Here is a 6,000-nt window from a genome sequence, read left to right as displayed (position 1 = left end):
GATTTACATGAGACTAGTTAGAGTCATCAAACATATCTTTTGGATAAGGGGCCATGCTGAGATGGAAGCCCAATCTTGTAAAAGAAAGTACACATTAAGACTCACAAAATAATATCCCCAAATCTCACAAGAAAGAAAACCTCAAGAATTGATGCAATGCACAAAGAATATCAAATCAATAACACTAAATGTCTAATGTGAGAAAATTGGTGGGCAAGATCAAGGACTCTAGATTGCCATAAGACAAATGAAAATTTTCACAATGTGTGACTGTATGTCCTATTTCTCCACAGAGGTGAATGTATGGAAACCTATGCTAATGCTAGGGGCATCAGAAGCATAGTAATGCTAGGGTAGCAAGAAGTATGATGCTAGGAGGTTGCCACCACACATCAACCGTGAGATTAACTAATGCATAGCTATATGTCATCTTGATAAGTCTCATAGGGGAAATGCTATAGACATAGAATATGCAACATTATGTGCATACAAGTGTTTTAATGCAACACCATTACTAGGATATGTGTTTTGCATAATAATGGATCTAGTACATATTAACACAAGCTGTGAAGAAGTTCTCATTCAAATAAAAGAGGTTCAAAGGATGAAATTAATGCTAGCATTAATAGTATATAGTATCCATGAACATAAATGATGCAAGACAGAAAAGAAAACATGGAAACACATTAAAAAATGATGAAGGAAAACACAAGTACTCAACTTTAATATTTTCAACATCAAGAATTAAGAGAGAAAACATCTAACACCATATTTGAAGTGTGATAGGGGCTTAAGGAGATTGGAAAAGAAAGAGCAAGCATGTTTTTAAAACATGACAAGCTCATACACTTAGTTAATTAACAAGACAATACAAAGCATAGCAAAGAGTAATTAGGATAAGTGAAATGAAACTCAATAATGATGAAGGTCACACAACATTTACCCCAAGGAACATTGATTGAGGTATGCAAAATTCCAAATTTGGAGTTCCACCAAGGGATAATAGGAAATACTAGGCAAGCCATGTCAACCTTCGTGATTAGAAAAAGGGATGAATTAACTCATTGACTCTTTACATTCATGATTTGCAAACTATTTGAGTAAATCCTTCTCTCTTTACATTCATTATTGAAGTATCCATGGCAATGTATATATAGGAATGCCAATCAAATTGAGGCATGGAGATGAATAGGTCAGTACCTAACCATATTAATAAGAAGTGTCAAATTTCCTATTAATGGGGCCAAGAGTAGTGCGACATGTTTCTTGGTTGTGAATCAATCTAGTCATTGGTATGAATTAGAAAAGCTTTATTATAAATCAAAAAGCCTATAGCAAAGGTTATTCTTAGGGATAGCTTGGAATGAAGAACCCAACCTTGAATGCTTGGGAATGTCTGTCTTATAGTCATCACACCTACTTGAGGAGGTTATGAACATAAGTAGTGATTTCAATTGAAGGTGCAACAAGGGCATAACTCAAGCATGGGTGAGAGAGTGATGAGGTTGTGATTGAGAAAATAAATATCTAAAAACAAAGGTCATAATTATTATTACAAATATATTTGAAAGAATGAGATACATAGGTGTGTAGAAAAAAGGGAGGGATATAAAAACTTTCAAGTATAACAATCATAATATCTTGATCATCATTTTTTATACTCTTTAAACACATTGTAAATATGTTTTTTGTGGAACTTTGTGAATCATTGCTATTGAATAGAAAGAACATAGTCTAACACATTATTTCTATTATGCATGCCATTGAGAGAAATATCCAAAAATTAAGCTTAGTATATCTTGTGTTATTTTTTTGATGATTATTAAAAGATTAAGATTGGCATACCTAGTTCATTTGCTACATGAAATCTCTACATAAGCGAGGACTTGTGGGATGATAGATTATGTGGATGCCAACATTGTTTTGTAAGGGAAATCATTCCACATTTTTGTTGTAATGATCATCAAAGCCAAGTTAAGGTGAATAATACTATGGCAAGATATGGGGCATCCTATTTAGAAATGAATAAGATTATTAGTTTTGTGCATTTATTTGAGATATTTGTTTTGTGCATTTATGAGTGCATAAGGTTACTAATTTTGTGCATTTTTTGAGATATCGTTCACACATACTCAATTTTTTGGTGATTTGTGTGTTGAGGGTGGTTTTTTAATTCCCTTTTAGAGTAGTGCATAACATATTTGTTGTTGTATGAGGCCAATACTTATCAAGCATTGGACTTTGTAAATGGGAGCTTCATTATGATGTTCTTGATCATAAGGCATGGTTCTTGAATTCCTATCCTGCACTTCAAACAACAAGTAAAACAATGCAAGGCTTATTGTTATCATCCTTCTAGTATCCTCCTTCGTAGTATTTGAGTCTAAATTGTGCTTTTCCTTTTTAATATTATTTAAAAATGTTAACCTCATCACAAGAAGAAAGCAGAAAAAATGAAAAAGTGCAATTTGGGCACCTAAAAGAGGTAGCCCAAGAAGGAATCGAACGCAATGGAAGAGGCAAGATGGAAAATGACTAAAAGTGCAAGGGAAGCCTCTAAATTCAAGTCAAAGGCAAAAGCGTGCTTTTAAATGCAAGGCGCCCCTAAAACTTTTGTAAAAGAGCGCCAAGCTTCCTCTTATGTAAATTGTAAAAGGTAGATGGGCATAGATAATAAAGAAGGCATATAAAAGGTGCATAGGAGAAAATGGAAAAAAGACCTTGCCACAATGACCGGTCATGTAAAAAAGGGGATAAGGGGATGACCACACAAAAGGGATTTTGGGTTTTGTATACAAAGTTGAAAATTGAATGAAGAGCTCATTCTTTGGTGTGTGGCAAAGTGGACTCTTCTTCTTCTCTCCTTCTCTCCTCTTGCTTGCTTGCTTGTGAGTGCTTGAGGAAGGGAGTGTGAGTGAGTGAGGGAGTGAGTGTGTAAGGGTGAGGGATCTTGGAGGTGAAGCCCTCCACCATCTCCTCTCTTCTTCTTCTTCTCTTCTCTTCTCTTCTCTCGTCTCGCATGTGGCTATGGAGGATGGAGCTTGGAGGAAGAGGCTTGAGGATGCTTGAGCCCGCATCATGAATCGTGAAGCTATCGAAGTGCTTGAGAGAGGAAGCAACTCAACCAGGCATCAAGTTAAGCTCAGTAATAGAGAGGGATGGTGTGTTAGCTATCTAAGAGGTAACCATTAGTGCTTGCTTGAAACACTTGAAGGAATAAGCGGTCCATGGGTCTTAACGATCGAGCAAGAGCTCCCTTTATAGAAAAGTTACTCCTAAGTTGCTAATTCCAGTTTGTAACAGAAGATTTTTGGACAACACCTTTTATTCTCACAAGTCAAATCCTTTTTTCTTTGATGTATACTTTTCAAGAATTACTAATATATCTATATGTAGCATTGTAGCTAGCATCTGGAATCTTCCAATTCGTCGAGTTGCTCATTTTGTATAGCTAGAATCTTTCAATAAGTTTAGTTTTTAGTATTTTAACATGTCCATTATGATCCTTGTATTCTCAACATAGCTTGATTTGATCTACATTTTTAGAGAATATCATCCAATAATTGATCTATTGTTAACTGGGTTCAAGACATGAAAACTTGAATAAGAGAAGCAAATGAGAGCCTCAATTTTTTATATGTTTATGATTTTGGAAAAGAATTTATTTGTTGTAAATAAGAGCTAGGCTTCCTCTAGTGCAAGTTGTAATTACATTTATTAGCACTCAATATAGGAATGTGGATTTAAGTGCATGTAAGGAAAAAGGACTCGTGTTTGGCCCAAGGGATGGGTAGGATGCCAAAAGGCATAGGGGAAACCTTGATCCTAAAATTTGTTAAGAAATAACAAATGATGTATGTTCCAAGAAGAGATGTCCTAAATCCCATATGCATAGTGAGGATAGTGGAGAAGTTGGAAAGCTATAAAAGCATGTACTTGGTTCACTTTTTAATGCAATGCTATTGTACTTTGTACTTAGAGTATGTAAATCTATCCACTCAAGTTTGTGTTTATGAGTCTAGCTAATCTATCTTAGAACCTAATTCACTTGAGTAAAAGTTTGTGTCTAGTCATCAATCTTCATGTCTCTTGCTTAAAAGTTCAAACCTCCATAGCTAAACTGTTTTCAAGATCCATGTTTGTCAACATGGTATCAAAGCCATGGTGAGCTCAATTTAGCTATTCTCCATGCTTTTCCAACTACTCATAGCTTAGCTCTAGGTCAAGACAAGTATTTGAGTTCATCTCCTACTTTATTCTCACACACCTCTTCTTGGCCACCATAGCCAGCTAGACTGCACCTACCTTTAGTTAAGCACTAAGATCTAATCAAACAGGTGATTTCAACTCAGGGTGTCTTCTGGGGAACTCTTCATCTACTCCCAACGCAACTCCCTATCACATCAAAGTGTGACATTGTTCACTGTGGAGCCCGACATTACAAGAATTTGACCTCGATGTCCTATCTCCGCTAGATCTTGGTCATACTGCTGTCACCAATTACACAGTCTGCAATCTACCCTTTGAGAATAGGGGGAAGCTTACTATGCAAGCCTATTCCCCATGAAATATCTTTTGCAATGGTCAACTCCTTGAGCTGCACGAGTTGAAAGAATAGTCAGCTATCTGAATCCCTAGAGGAAGCCATAGCCAAAACTTGAAAAATCTTGGCAACCTTGTTATTCTCTCACTGCTATCATCAATAGTGATTTTGATAACTCTGACATCACCTCTAAAGCCTATTGCAGATCTTGAAGTGCCAAGGAAGCTCAAAAGTTACCTAGCAACATCAAGCCCAATATAAAGATCTAGTATCTATTGATACTCAAATAGTGCTTCTTGGCACTTAAGGGTTTTTGGCTTACTCAAGAGTAACTCGTCTTCAGATGCTTCAAAATCCTATTCTTAGTTTGTAATGATTGAATTTTTTATTGATCCAATTCCTTGCAAGTCTCAATCTCATTGTAAAAAGGAAAGACACTGCCCAAGTGTCCTCTTGGTAAGACCTCCTTCTAAGATGACTAAACTAGAGCAGATAGCAAAGTTTCATGCTGAAGGCTTTCATGCATGGAAGGAGAAAACCATGTACCATCTCACGAGGAAAGACCTCTGGGATCTCTTTGAGGAAGATGATGTAGATGACAATGCTAAAGAGGAAGATATTGTAGAAGACCAACCTAAAACAAAGGCATGGAAGAAGATGAACAACAAAGCTCTATCTACTATTGCATGGGGTCTATTCGATGATATATTACATCATATTTCTAGCATCAATGATGCAAAGAAAGCATGGGAAGATCTTGTCAAGATATTTGGTACACAAGCAAAGAACTCGAAGGTAAACTTACTTATGCAATTTTATAAGTTGGATGTAAAAGATAGTTCATCTATGACTATACACATCAATAAGTTCAAAAGCCTTAAAACTCAGCTGGCGACTCTTAAAAATAACATTGATGAGTATGAGGCAATAGTAGTGCTACTTGTCAGTGTTAATCACGAACCATATGAGAACCTTGTTTCAACACTAAGTAACGTTCCCAGTCTCTCACTTAAAGATATTGAGCACTCTCTTCTTGATGAACAGAACAAAGAAAAGAACATAAATGTAAAAGATGGTGTCCCATCATCTAGGGAAAATCTCTTATACACCAAAGGATCTGTTGGACCCAAAGGAAGAGGTCAGGGATTCAACACCGGCAGCAAAAGTGAGATGACATGTCATTATTGTGGTAAGAATGGCCATATTGCTAGTGAATGTTTTCACAAGAAAATAGCACAGCAGATGCAGAATGACCCCCATCAAAGTCAATTTATGAATGAAGAAGAAGAAGAAGATGCTTTCGCTACCATCAACAACTCTAGCAGATTGTTCTAAGGAATTTGTTCCCATAGTGGATTTTCTTTGTAAAAACCCTTACCAAAGATGTAAAGTCTCAAGCTTTAACTTGACTAGTCTACCTATGAGCTAGTCTCCCGAGCCATGTTATCATGTAGGGG

The sequence above is a fragment of the Lygodium microphyllum genome, chromosome 17, assembly GCF_053477565.2.
Source record: "Lygodium microphyllum isolate KBCC chromosome 17, Lygodium_microphyllum_v1.1.10, whole genome shotgun sequence".
Classification (NCBI taxonomy): domain Eukaryota; kingdom Viridiplantae; phylum Streptophyta; class Polypodiopsida; order Schizaeales; family Lygodiaceae; genus Lygodium; species Lygodium microphyllum.
This window is presented reverse-complemented; position numbering follows the sequence as displayed.